Source organism: Mus musculus, chromosome 11, assembly GCF_000001635.26.
Source record: "Mus musculus strain C57BL/6J chromosome 11, GRCm38.p6 C57BL/6J".
Classification (NCBI taxonomy): Eukaryota; Metazoa; Chordata; class Mammalia; order Rodentia; family Muridae; genus Mus; species Mus musculus.
This window is the reverse complement of record NC_000077.6, coordinates 114,872,618-114,887,745: the sequence shown is the minus strand read 5'-3', so window position 1 is coordinate 114,887,745 and position 15,128 is coordinate 114,872,618.

The following is a 15,128-nucleotide window of genomic DNA, read 5'->3' as shown; positions in this document are numbered from 1 at the left end:
GTGACACTGAGCAAAACCCTTAGCTTGTAAGTTGTGATGGTACAGACTCATAGTCCCAGCTCTAGGAGACGGAGGCAGGAGGATCAGGTGATGATCAGTAGTCATCCTTGACTACTAGAGAGTCTGAGGCTAGCCCAAACTACATAAGATCCAGACTCAAAGGGGAAGTAGAAGGGGAGGTGATACCTAGAGGGAGACTTCTCCTCCTCAAAGGAGAAGGGAGGAGGGAGGAATGGGGGAGGTTCTATGTGAGGGTGTACTGGGAGGAGGGGGGCTGATTCTGGAATGTAAAGTGAATGAATGGATGGGTGGATGAATGAATGAATTAATTAAGATGCAGACCCGAGAAGGAGGTGGGGGTGCTGGGAATATGACCCAGTGGATAAATGCTTATTGTACAAGCATGAACATCTGAGTTTGAGATTTTTCACCCCAGAACCTGGTAAAAATCTGGACATGGTAATACTGTAAGAAATAAATCTCAACGGTCCCCTCTCAGTATGAGGCATGCCCAGAGCTCATCGACAAGCCACAGGCAAGCAGGTGAAGCTAGGCTCCTCCTTCCCCTGGCTGGTGGACAGCGCCTGCTTGACTCAGGGCTCTGAGAGATGAAAAGTGGCTAAGGAAACAAGCCCAGAATTAGAACAGGAGGCAGTCTCATGTCCCCAGATAGTCATTAGATAAGGCTTTGCATCCTGACCCAAAAGCGTGGGGAGCTTGGGAAGGGGGCTACGCTCCAAGAGTGTGACAACTGTAAGCCTAGGGAAAAGTGGGCTCACAACTGGGGACTTTAGGAATCATTGTCTTAGCTGGCAGGTGGTGTACACCTTTAGGAGGCAGAGGCAGGTGGATCTCTGAATTCAAGGCCAGCCTGGTCTACAGAGCAAGTTCCAGGACAGCCAGGAATGAGGGATACACAGAGAAACCCTGACTCAAAACAACTGGGAAGGAAGGAAGGAAGGAAGGAAGGAAGGAGAGAGAGAGAGAGAGAGAGAGAGAGAGAGAGAGAGAGAGAGAGAGAGAGAGAGGGAGGGAGGGAGGGAGGGAGGGAGGGGAGGGGAGGGGAGGGGAGGGGAGGGAAGGGAAGGGAGAGGAGAAAGAAAGAAAGAAAGAAAGAAAGAAAGAAAGAAAGAAAGAAAGAAAGAAAGAAAGAAAGAAAGAAAGAAAAGAGGTGAAGGAAGGAAGGGAGGGAAGGAGGAAGGAAGGAAGGAAGGAAGGAAGGAAGGAAGGAAGGAAGGAAGGAAGGAACCACTATCGTGTCAGATCAGCGCACCAGCCACCTTTTGCCTTTTCTCCATGCTGACATCCCTTTCTATAGAATATCAAAAAGCACTTCACTTTCACTAGTCATTTTAATTTACTACAGAGTGTCGGGGTGGGGGATATGTGTGTTCCCACAACACATATCTCAACCACCAGTGCTGAGGGCAGGGATGATATAAACTCGGAAGGACCACTGGGGCTTGCAAAAAAAGGGTGAGTTCCAGGATCAGTGAGAGTCGCTATCTCAAGGGAGTAGTATGCAGAGCAACAGAGGAAGACCCTGGGCATCCTCCTCTGACAATCACACACAAGAACACAGGTATGCACGCCTGTGCACACACAGAAACTGTGGTTTATGTCAGCTACAGCAGCCCATCTGTGGGCAAGAGCTGTGTATCGATTGTGAGACTACGTGGACATGACTGTCACCTACTGCCCTAGACTCTTCCCAAGCGGAAGTGTCTCTGCTTTTAGTAAACAGGCGATAGGGAAGTTAGATCCAGTGGGGAGGAGCATGCATTGTCAATCATCCCCAGGAAGTTATTTTCCTTGGAACAGAGAGAAACCTTGAACTACTACTGCAAAGAGGAGTTAGTCTGAGCCCATCCCTGACACTTCTATCCCATCAAACAAACCTGCCAAGGAGCCCAAAGGCACAAAGGCAGACTCAAAATGATGGAAAATCACCACAGGACATTGGGGTACTGAGGAATCAACACTCCTTCACAAGCTCCCATCGCTGGACCAGATGTTGGAAGGGGAACTCAGGACCATAGGGCTAAGCCCTTCCTTAGGAAGTCAGTTCTCTCATCTGGCTCAGAGCCTCTTCTCAGAATGGATGAGAGGTGGATGCCATTGGGAAGGGTACGGAGGTGATGGATTGGGGCCACTGACTCCTGTACATTGGAAGCCCCCCAGAGAAGATGGGTAAAGGTATTCTTGTGTTGCTGTTTTTTCAAGGCTGAGTGTGGCTGCCATCTTGAATTATCATTACTGTCACATACCTGCCCAAGACCCTTAACCAGAATCCTTCACAGAAGGATGGGCAAGCTCGAAAGCCTTCACCATATCCTTCCTCCTTGGTTATATAAGAGGAAATACTTCTCTGGGTCTTTTCCTGGTATGTCTGTTTTAAGTTTTGCCAGTTGTCCAGAGCTTCTTTTCTTGTGTTATCTGTGGTCTGGGTGGGACTCCTCAGTGGTATAGTTGCCTGTAAGTCACCCAGGAGAACTTCCCCTGTGGTCTTACATCTTTGAGTCACCCATACCTCTGTAAGTAATCACAAGAAATTCACTGGTTCACCATGATAGACTTGACAGAATTCTTTTGAGGGGGTCTGTTGGTGGTCCCTCTACCTGGGATGGGGTGCTCTCCCACCCATCTCTCTCTGGGATAAACAAGTGTGCCCTTACATATACCCAAGGATTCATGGAATGGATTTGAGTCTCTGACTGTTCCAGTGAAAGTCAGGGGCTGGGCCCCAAGCAAGCCTTGGGAAACAGGAAGCAGTCCTGTGTGGTTGTAATTCCCATGATAGGAAGAAAAGCTCTGTGGCCATGTGAGTATCTAAGAAAAGCAGAAGGAGCAGACTTCCTTCTATACCCCAACACCCAAGTGCTTCTGCTGTGATCCAAATGTATGCGACTTGGGACATGCAATACAGGGCAAAGATCCAGGCTACACATGACAAGCTGGTAAAGAAGAGGCTCCACTGGGGACAGCCTGAAGACTTCTGATTTCTGATTTCCCTTCAGCGGCCAAAGCCACTCTACAACCATCCGGGCTGGCCTGCCCCTTTTAGACCTCTGGGCATTTCCTTAGCCCACCATCCTGCCCATTTCTGGGGAATTAACCTTGGCTGCCAAATCCTTAAGGAGCCCAGGCAACTTGAACTCATGCCCAGTGTGTCCCTTGGCCCCCAGCCACAGTACACAGTACACATCATGGCCATAATGTGTCCCTCCTAGCCCTGGGTATCGGGATGACAGGGAAGAACAGGAACACATAGGCCAGCAGATGGATAAGGTTGTATAGCTATTTGTCTCTTTTTTGGGACAAAAGCAACTTAAGCAGGGATTGGTGTGGCTCATAGCATGAAGGCACAGGATATCAGTGTAAGAGGTCACCGGCTAAGTCCCCGAGACTGTCCACTTGACCAATGTCACTTTGTTCCTCACAGGTCCAGAGTTAGGTGGTCTGTGCACGTGGATGGAGGGTGGTGGCAGCCTCCAACCACTGATCAACCTCCCTTACATGCACACTCACACACATACACATAACCTAAGATGCGCAAAGACAGCAGTATCCGAAAGAATGGCTGCCCCCAGCCCTGACCTCACATTGCCTCTGAGTCATGGATAGTTGTCAGGACTCCCTCCACAGAATGGGTAGAAGGTGAAAGGTCAGAGAGGGCCACCTGCCCCTGGGGAGATACCCCAACTGTAACAATGGGGCGTCTTTGAAGGGAAGGGAAGAGTGGAGCTCGGAGCTGTGTGTGTCTCTGTGTGTGTGTGTGTGTGTGTGTGTGTGTGTGTGTGTGTGTGTGTCTGTGTGTCTGTGTGTGTCTGTGTGTCTGTATGTGTCTGTGTGTGTCTGTGTGTGTCTGTGTGTGTATGTGTAAGGGAGGAGGGGGGCCTCATAGGCAAAATAAAAGCTCTACTCCTCACTCTGCCTACTTCATGAGTCTTTGGGGAGCAGAAAAAAGGAAACTAGAGGGGTGTGATAGCAAATGCCTAAAGCTCAGGATGCTGAGACAGGAGGATCACAAGTTTGAAGCTAGCTATACGCCTACGTTTATCTCTACTCAAACTCAGAGGGACAGGTGACTAACTTGCAAAATTCCATATCTATCCTACTAACCCAAATTCCCCTGCCAAGACTCCCTGGAAATGGGCCACAGAGGGCATGGGCAACTGGCTGGCTGGAAGAAAGCAGCAGGGAGTACCTAAGCTGATGTCTGAGGAGCACAGTGGAGAGACTGGCTAGTGGAGGCCTAGGGGAGGAAAATAGAAAGCCTCACAGGAAATGACTGTCATACCCCAGGGCCTCAGCATGATGGCAACCACTGCTATTTCCTCCTTTCTCACCTGAGGGAAGACACCACACAAAGGGAAACTCTCTCTTATCATCCCTTGTCCCTGATCTGGAAGGATGAATAACCTTGAACTTCTGTTCTTCCTGCCTCCGCCCTCTGAGTGCTGGGGTTAGGTGTGTACTACGATGCCCAGTTTTATGAGGTGCTAGGGATCCATCCTAGAGCTCTGTGAATGGTGGGTAAGCACTCTCCCAACCAAGCTACTTCTCCAACCCTGTGGCTAAATGTTTAAAAGCTAAATCAGGTAAGAGACACATTCCCCAGCTCTCCCCAAACTGGCTGCATCCTGTTCTCATTTCTGAGGTTGCTGTCCATTTGGGGACTTTCCCACTCTGACCAGTAGTGAGTGCTCCAAAGAGTTACTTCTCTGCCTGCAGAGGAGGAAGAAACACAGAGGTGTGTGTGTGTGTGTGTGTGTGTGTGAGAGAGAGAGAGAGAGAGAGAGAGAGAGAGAGAGACCACCATGACCCAACAGAGTAACGATCCACAGGAAGTAAGAAGATAGTAGTTTGGCGCAACATGGCTCAGTAGCCAGTGTTGGTTCAAGCTTCAGAAGTCTAATCCCGAGTAGTTTATTTTGGACATATTTAAGTATAGCACAATATGGTGAACATTTTCCTGGTGATAATTAATTCAATCCTATGTGTACTATAAAGCAAGATGTGGCTACAGTGAACTTTCTGAAAAGTCCATGTGACATTTTCCATAAAGATGGGTTCTATAGACTGACTGCATGTGATACCTTCAATAAAGACAGGCTCTATAGATTGACAAGCTCTTGATAAGGGTCTGGGAGAGGGTCTGGTATGATCTTCTTTCTTCAAAAGTAACAAGGCTATTAACCACACCTGCCCCAGCCTTCTGGGTGGAAAACAAATTATACATGCCTCCCTTTGAAAAGTCAACCCTGTGTGTTTAACATTCTTCATTCCCCTAATGCTTAGCTATGAGCACAAGGACCCCTGTACTTCCCACAGGACTGGATAAACCAAGTACCAAAACCATTAAAATCCTCGAGGAAGGAACCGGACTCCTAATTCTCCAGTCAGGAAGCAGTGCAGCCAGCCTTGAGGGACTGCTTCTCAGTGGAACCCAGAGAAGGACTGACTGGGGGTGGCCTGGCTGGACTCCTCTGATGTCAAGTCCTTCTCGCATTAACCTTTGCTGCCTGTCAGCCTCCATCTGCTCTTCTCTCTCTCTCTCTCTCTCTCTCTCTCTCTCTCTCTCTCTCTCTCTCTGTGTGTGTGTGTGTGTGTGTGTGTGTGTGTGTGTGTGTGTGTGTGTGTGTGTTTCCAGGACTCTTCCTTGGCAGAGCAAGCTCCTTTTAGATCACCACCAACCAACCAAAGCACGAAGCCACCAAAGCCCAACTTGGAGATGCTGAAAGGTCGCTTATAGGAGCCTCTGTGATCCCAAAACAGTCACATCACTGGAAAGGATCTTAGAGGACTTTCCCATGGCTGCATAGATGGAGCCCCTACCCCTTGCCTGCACACTCTAGCTCCTCCAGAGACCACCAGGCCATATGCAGTTAGGGAAGAATTAAACCCAAATGGCTGGAAATGAAGGCCAATGAACCTAAACCTACACACACACACACACACACACACACACATATTTCTATGAGGAAATATCAGCCATTAATAGCTCAATGTTTTTAAATCTTATTTTATTCACTTATTTTATTTTTATTTTTAAGACAGTGTCTCATATGTAGCCCTGGCCAGCCTGAAACTCACCATGTAGATTGGGTTTGCCCTAAACTCAGAGAAATCTACCTGGCTCTGCCATCCAAGTTCTGGGAGTAAAAGTATTCTCCAGCACATCGGGCTAACAGCCTCCTCTTGAGAGTCTCTTACAATAGGCCCAGCTGCTGTGAAGACTGCTGCTGCTATATGCAGAAGATCACATGGTTCAGCACCACCCCAGATATGGACCTAAAGATTCAGGGAGGAGGAAGAGAATGAACAGGAACTGGGCCTAAACATAATGAGGCTGGGGTAGATCAGATGGCTAAACCCAGAAACCGACAAGTAACACCATGAGCATTACCTGGGAAGATTTATCTGTTCCCATGTGATTCCCAAGGGAGCCAGGGTCCAGTGACTACAATTCAGGACATCGCCACTGGCTGTAGAGTCTGTAGAGTCCACAGCTCGAAAGAGAAAAAACAAAAAGACAAGAACAAAAAAAGAAAAGAGATTTCTGCCAGATGTGGGACAGCAGGTCTTTAATCCTACCCAGGGGGAGGCAGAGGCAGAGGCAGAGGCAGAGGCAGAGGCAGAGGCAGAGGCAGAGGCAGAGGCAGAGGCAGAGGCAGAGGAAGGTGGATCTCATGAGTTTGAGGGCAGCCTGATCTATCTATTGAGAGCTGCAATGTGTGAGACCCTGTCTCAAAAAGGGGGTGGGGAACAGAGAGAGGGGAGGGGAAGAGGAAGGGGAAATGAGAGGGGAAGAGAAGGGGAGAGGAGGGGAGGGGAAGGGGAGAAGAAGGGGAAGGGAAGGAAAGGGGCTTTTCTTGGGCCCTAGGTGAGACCCCAGAAAGCCACAAGCAGTCCTTGTCGCCATCTGCTGGTCAACTCTGAGAAAGCAGAAACTTTTGTATAGGAACTGCAGTTGTATCCAGGGGTACAGCATTGATGACCCCAGCATCCTCCACTCCCACCTCCTGCCTGACCCCAGGAGCATCAAACACTGGAAAGAGGACCTGAGACCTCCTAAGGGGCAGTTAAGAAAGACTATGTGAGAAGAGTCTTCCAGCCCAGCCAGAAGGGAGCTGGAACACTGAGGTCTCTCTGAATGACACTGAGAGACACTTGGAGTCTCTCAGGTCCCTGCCTAGCAACCAGTGAAACCAAGGCTATTTGGGTCCCCAACAGGACCAGTATCTCTGTGACCCACCTAATGCTAGCTAGCTAGCTTCAGCCTTCTGGGGCAAGCAAAGCATTGGGCTGTCTTGCCTGCTGGACTGCTTTGGAAGAAGGGAGGGGCTGGGCTGCAGGTGCAGCACAGAGGGACACCTGCTCAACTGCCTGGAGGCCTGAGAAGGCAAATGAAGGAAGTGGACCACACTGCCCTGCCCCCTGGGCAAGACTTGATTTGGCCTTTCCCTATAAACTGGGTTCTGGGTCCAATACCTAACATCCTAAGGCTCCCAGCTTACAGGAATACTCACTCCTTAAGAATGTGTTTGGGGGACTGGAGAAATGGCTCAGCAGTTAGGAGCAGTAGCTACTCTTCCAAAGTACCTGGGTTCAATTCCCAACACCTACATGGCAGCTCACAACTGTCTGTAACTCTGTCTAGGGGATCCAACACCCCCCGCACAGATATATGTACACACAGGCAAAACACTAGTGCACATAAAATAAATCTAAAAAAGAGAGTGGGGGAGAATATGTGTTTGACTGCAGGGTAAGGGGGGGGGGGGCAAGGAGTCAACTTTAAATGCTGCTAAGGTTCCCCACTTTCAGAATGGAGAAGTGGCCCAGCTGGGCAGGGCTCTGTTGGGCAAAGCAGAACTCTACTTCCCAGTCTCACTGACCACACTGGCAAAAACCCAAATCCAGATTCACTTTCGAATCCTTTGGGGAGCTCTTAAAAAGTATCTGTGCCCAGGACTGGAGAGATGGCTCAGAGTTAAGTTGTTCTTACAGAGGTCCTGAATTCAATCCCCAGCAACCACATGGTGGCTCACAACTATCTGTAACGGGATCTGATTCCCTCTTCTGATGTGTGTGACACAGAGCATTCATGTACATAAGATAAATATATAATTTTTTTTTTAAATCTGTACCCAACCAGGTACAGGGTGGTAATTCCAGCAGCACTCAGAAGGCTGAGACAGGAGAGTCATGAGTTCAAGACCAGCTGGGGCTGCCTAGTACAAGTTCTAGGCCAACATGGGCTCCAAGAAATAAAACAAAACAACAAAAATAAGCGTCTAGCATTTTCCCAGGCATATGGTGCACACATATAATCCTAGCATATGGAAGTTAAAGCTAGGAAGATCAAGAGTTCAAGGCTATCCTCTGCTACATAGCAAGTGTGCAACCAGCCTGGGCTACATGAGACCCTGTCTCAGAAACAACCATAAGGGTATTTTTACCTTGGATTCCTTTGCATTCTTGGAAATTATTTTTTCCTTTTTTCTGAACAAGTGTTTATACTGGTGTGTGTGTGTGTGTGTGTGTGTGTGTGTGTGTGTGTGTGTGTGAGAGAGAGAGAGAGAGAGAGAGAGAGAGAGAGAGAGGAGGAGGAGGAGGAGGAGGAGGAGGAGGAGGAGGAGGAGGAGGAGGAGGAGGAGAGATGAGGAAAGTAAGCCACTTACACTTGGGCCAATCCCTACACAAATCACCTTAAGAACTGCTCCTGGAGGCTCTGACCTAATGGTTGTTCATGCCTAGGGACGGGGCCTGTGGCGTGGGGGCGGGGTGGGCGGGGCCTGTGGAGAGTAAGGGGGGTTTCAAATGGGACTCCTCGAACTCAGTTGTTAGTTCTAAGGCAGGGATCCCTCTCACTACCAGATCACCAAAATTCTCTCCACAGAAGGCAGGGGTCCCTAGAGGGAGGGTTTCACATGACAAAAATGTCTGAGCTTGTGGAACCTGGTGTACCAGCTACACCTTAGAACTACCGACAGGGCCAAGAGGCTAGTTCTAAAAATGGATAAACCAAAAAATAAATGAAAAGGGATAGAAGGCTTAGCCTAGGCTTTTGGGGTTTGTTTGACATGGTCTCACTATGTATTCCTGCCTAGTCTGCAATTTAATTTGTAGACCAGGCTGGTCTCACACTCACATAATTGCACCTGACTTTGCCTCCTGAGCGCTGGGATTAAAGATCTGCACCACCACACCCAGCATAGCCTAGGATTTTTAATCCCACCTGGTTTTGAATAAGCTGTGTGACCTTGGCTGAGTCTCTAACCTTGCTGAACCTTAGCTTTTCCTTCTACAGTAATGAGGCTCTGTCTATAGTAACCATAGTCCAGAAGGGTTTCTGGTTATTGCTATCTCTATTGCCTTTTTTATTTATAATTATTTAGTACGTGTGGTATGTACAGGTATGTATGGTCATGTGCATGTGTATGCAGGTGCATGTGCGTGTGCATGTGTGTGTGTGTGTGTGTCTTAGTGGGCTTTGCCATCTGTAATCTCAGGATTTTCCACCTGTCCACTTTGTTCGCTAAAATCACAATTCTGAGACTTGTTAAATATTTACAAATACCTAGACCAAAGCTGTACATGCTCTCTAACTAGCTCCTAACTGAATAACCCACTTATCCCATTCTATGTAAAGCACATGCCCAGTTAGTTACCTCTGCTCAGGTTCCACGCGTCTGTCCTCCTTAGGGTTGCCCGGGGCAAATCCTCCCACAAGCTTCTATTCCAGAACCCTTTCTTCCGACCGGAACTTCCACCTCCTATTTCCTGCCTCAGCTATAGGCCAATCGGCTCTTTATTGACAGGTGATCGCTTTTTCACATTGCATAAGATATCATCTCTCTGTATTTGTTTGCTTGCTTGCTTGCTTGCTTGCTTGCTTGCTTGCTTGTTTGAGACAGGGTTTCTCTGTGTAGCCTTGGCTGTCCTGGAACTCGCTCTGTAGGCTAGGTTGGCCTCGAACTCACAGAGTTCTACCTGCTTTTGCCTCGTGAATGCTGAGCTCCAAGGTTTGTGCCACCACGGATGGGCTACCATACCTATGTTTTTATGTGGGTTCTGGGGATGAAGCTTGGATTTTTCACGCTTGTTTGGTGAGCACTTTAGCAGCTGGGTCATCTCCTAACCCCCTCCATGGCCTTCAGTGCATAGCCCCTCCCCCCATGTTTACAGAGGTATGTGCAGTTGATCACAGTGAATGCCTCACCTTACCTGTTCAAAGTGGGCGGAGCCTCCTCCTTCCCCTCACTCTCTTGACCATCTGACCCCACACTTGGACACCAAGCCAAACAGCATTGCCAGGACACATCCCTGCAGGTCCACTGATCTAGCCTGAATCTGTGTGCCTCCACCAGGTGGCACTTGATACCCAACCTTGCTTATTTGTTTAACAAATGTTTCATGACTTCCCCTGTTATGCCAGGCTCTGGGCCCAAAGATGGGATCAGGATGGTGGAGATAAAAATACAGCAACTTCTCTTTTCCAGGAGTCCGCGGTGCAGTAGGAAACAAGTAAACAAAGACAAGGGGGAGGAAATATTGCCTTAAAAGGTGAAAATTGCTGCTAAAATCAGAGCCCAGATCCCAGTCACCCAGTGAGTCACCAACTATGGCTTTCCATCTATGTGACACAGGAGAGTGGCAGGCAAGTGACCCAGAGGTGCTAGACCCCAGCCCTGCACCTTTGCCCTATTTGATCTCTGTCCCTTGAGGAACTCTAGAGGAGAATAAACAGGATCTCTTGAAGATTGCAGAGGAGGGGCTGGGGCTGTAGCTTAGCTGTAGACTGCTTGCCTGGGGTGCACAGCACACTAGCTCCCATCCTGGACACTACATACACTGGGAATGTCAGTACACACTGCTAATCCCAGCACTCGGGAGATGGAAGCCAAAAGATCAGACGTTTCCAGGTCATCCTTGCATCCATGGCTACACATAATGAGTTCCAGGCCAGCCTGGGATGCTTAAGACCCTGTCTCATTAATTAATTAATTAATTAAAAAAACTCAGGGTGTTCCTACATGGGATGTGTCTGAAAGAGGCAGCATACAGCCTTAGGTTGTCTGGCCCTTTTTTACAAATGAACCCTGCACCCTACTCTCAAAGATGAGCCCTTTGTAAAGGCTTCCTGTAACTTTGTTATTGAGGTTTTTTTTTTTAAGGTGTGTGTGTGAGTGTGTGTGTGTGTGTGTGTGTGTGTGTGTGTGTGTGTGTGTGTGTGCATGCGTGTGTATACCAGAACCTTCAAAGACTAGGTGATCCGGCATCAGATCACATGGAGCCGGAGTTACAGGTGGTCTCGAGACCTGCTGTGGGACCTGAGAACCAGACACCTCCAAGAGCAATCTTAACTGTTGAGTCAGCCTTCCTCAGCCCGCCTCCTCTTCTCTGAGACAGTGGCCCATCCCACCGTGTCCTCTGCAGGAGCTGCAAGTGAGCTATTCATTTCCCCAGCCCCAAGCACCCAAGCTGCCCTTCCCCCTGACCTGAGCTCAGTTCCCCGCACCCACAGTAGGTGGTTTACAACCACCTGTAACTCCAGTTCCAGGGAGTCCAAAATAATAAAACCTCTTTTTAAAACTGGTGATTTAGAGCTGGGGTGGGGGGTTGTGCCCTTGCCTCACAGGTTCAAGACCTTGCCTTCTACACCCCCTCCAAGCCCACCCCACCCCCGGCACTGCAGTAAATTAGGAAATCAAATTCATGGTTTATTTTCCACAGTGAAAATAGAGAAAGAAAGGGGTGGAAAGAAAGACCGGGTAGAAAAAACAGCAAGGCAGTAAAAGTCTCTGCCTCCTCTGCCTGGCAACACACACACACACACACACACACACACACACGAACCTGAACTTTATTTCCCCAACTTTCTTATCAGAGTCCCTCTATGCAAATAAGGGCATCTGGATATGGGGGGTGTTGGTATAAGCGGGCTACTAAAACCATCTGCTTTGAGTCTGTGATTGGTTTCTCCTGAAAAGTTCTTTGCATGTGGGGTAGAGTTCCGGACCTATAGCATCCTGCCCCCGTGTCCCCATCCCTGCTCGCCGAGCATTCCCTCTAGGCATCTGGTGCAGGGGCTGGTTAGGGAATCTGCCCGGGCTACGGGGGTGTGTGTGTGTGTGTGTGTGTGTGTGTGTGTGTGTGTGTGTGTTGGGTCCATTTATCCCTCTGAGAGTCACAAGACAGAGGGCTGTGCTCAGTCAAGTGTAGCCTGCCCCCTGCTGTGACCTGCAGCTGGGCACCTGCTACCCAGACTCTCCCTTGACCTTGGGCCCTGACTGTGGGTCTCTGGTGGCCCAGATCCCCTGCTGTTTGTGTACAGCAAACAGACTGGTCTGGCTGGCATTCTCGTCCCAAGACAGCTCAGCTCACCAGGCAGTAAGTAGTGAGCTGGCCGTCACTTGTTGCCTGTGCTCCTCCCCAGAGAAGCAGCCCAGAAAGCAAACAAAATCTGGGACTATGTGGATTCCCAGGGTCCGGGTAAGGTTGGCTGAGGCCCCTGTAATTCCCTAGGGAACCAACCCATGGGTTGGATAATGAATTCTAACCAACATTTGTCACATCCCCAGGCATTTTTGATTGTCACAACCTGGGACCTGGAGATCCTGGTATCTAGCCGATAGAGGGTCCCACTTAGCATCTACCACACACTGTTCCCAACAAAAGAATATCTTCTTTCCCTAATGTCAGTAGTGACTGTCCCCTGAAGCCCGACCAAGACAGTGGAGGGGCTCCCTCCCCAGGCTGGCTGGTCCAGGCATCTGCCCTCTTTGCAGATAGGGTCTTGCTTCTTGAGCTAGACTGGGTCAGACATGATCCTGGTCTGGTGGAGTGGATAGGGTGAGACTTCTGCACCAGATCCCTATAGGTGAGGCTAGCAGAGCAGGGTTGGGGCACCGTGGGCTGCCCCCAATAACCCCAACACTCCTACCCATCCCCCTACCCATCCTCACCCAGACCTGGGTAGGCTCAGAGACAGCTAGGGGCAGTTGGTGATGGCTGGCTGGCACTCAGGGGGATCCAACTGCAGGGTGTCCGGGTGGGGCTTAGGTGAGAATAGAAATCAGGCCCTACAAGGAGAGTGACAGCCGAGCTCCAGATATTCAGGGCCCCCTCCCCTCAACCCAAAACATACACTCCAGGAGCCTAGGAGAGAGTGGGGTGTTTGTGGTGGGAAAGGGAGGCACAAGATCTCCTGCGCCCAGAACCCTGGAGTCCTGGCAGGGTTGGGACCTCTGGATTGGGACTCTGTGAAACCTTCCCAGGTCCCCACCCCTTGCACCCTCAAAGTGCCCTGGGAGGGTGATGTGAACTTCTGTCTCTTTATGGACACTTCAGGGAGCGTCTCCTCCTCCCCCTGGCTTGGGGGAACCTGCAGGCAGACAGCTGGCTAGGATGAGCCTCCTAACCCCCTCAGCTCCTCTGTGGAAGGCAAAACCCTGAAGCGACCTTTCATCTGGCTAGTTCTACTGCAGACCTCGGGCAGAGACTGCTGTATCTTCCCAACTCCAACCCAGATGGAGCAGGACAGTCAGGCCACACCATGAGGATGCTCTGTGGCCCAGAGTTACTACCATTCTGAAATGGTCATTTGAAGCCTCCACAACTTCTTCAGAGCTCCAGTCTCTCCTTGTAAAGAGGAGGAACAACAGTCACTCCTCTTGATACACCTATGGGTACTTGGGGGACAGTTGTCTGGTCCCAGCCCTCCAGCCTGGCTATTTGGATTTCCTGTGCAAGTAGGCCACCCACCAATATGTTTCCCCCTACACATCAGAGAACTGCCAAGATATGCCAACATATACCTCCAAGCCCCAACCCAGCTATTGCACCCACCTTGGGAATCCAGTGCCTGGGACAAACAGAGTTAAGTCCAAGGTCAGACAGCAAATGATCCAGTCTAGAGGCCCAATAGTCTAGGGAGGACACACTTGAGTGCTATGCTTGAATGTGACTTTTGTGTGAGTGCTCTTCAGTATATCCAAAGGTTGTCACTCCTATTTTACAGATGAGCAGAGACTAGGGAAAGGTGAAAAGGACTGTGGAAGGCCACAGCTAGTAATCAACCTTTGATCTCTACACATGCTATAGAACTCTCCTCTCACTTCCTGTCACTTCCTGCTACAAGGCTAATTGAGTCTCTTTGAGAGTGCTGGTCTCAAAGAGTCACCCCCACCCCATTATTAACACCCCAATGGGACCCACCACCCCCACTCGTGGCTATTAACAGATACCTTTCCTCAACTAGGATGAGGTCAGAGCCCCAGAGGGCCCAAGGAGGATGAGGTCAGAGCTCTCTGGCTGGTGCAGATGCTAAATAATTCATGCTGCTGCTGTAAACGGGGCTGTAGCTTCCTGGAGGACCCAGCCCTGAGACAGCAGGCAGGAAGTCTGCTTAGCAGCCCCCTGAGCACAACCTTGGCGTGCCCTCTGCAGAGCAGGAGGGGGTGCTGGTCTTGGTGAGAATGTTGGTTGGTGCCTGTGCGGTGACAGCTGGGTAAGCCAGCCAACCTTTCTGTGTCTTGCTTTCTTCTGCAAGAAGCCGAAGTGCTGCTGCTGAACAAGTACAATGGGCCACAAGAGCAAGCTGGGTGTGGCCATGACAGGGCCCCCAGGCTTGGGGCAGCTGTTTGTGATCATCTCTGGCCCAGCATGCCTGTGAACAAAGCATTTTAACAAAGAAGAAACGGTCTGTGCCCTGCCTCCCAACCATGCCAGGCATAGCTGGGTAGTTATCTGAGGGTGTCCCCTTTCCCACCGTACCCCTCCTACATCTCACGTGGGAACCGTTTTGTCTCTCCGCCTGGCTGGTTAAGAATTCAATGTTTGTTTGTTTGTTTCTTCTATGTAGTCCTGGCTGTCCTGGAACTCACAAAAGATCTGCCTGCCTCTGTCTTCCAAAGTGCTTAAAGGCTTGCAACACTGTATCCAGCTGAGAATTCAAATATCTTTCAGCGGCCTGGTTTTCTCCTTTAAAGTCTCTAACCGGAGAGAAGTTAGTTAGTTGTAATCCAACAGCTACTGTAGCTGAGATGGGGGAATGGGGAGAGAGAGGCAGGCAAGGCAGCTGACACTGACATTCCACAATCACTTAGAAACACACAGGA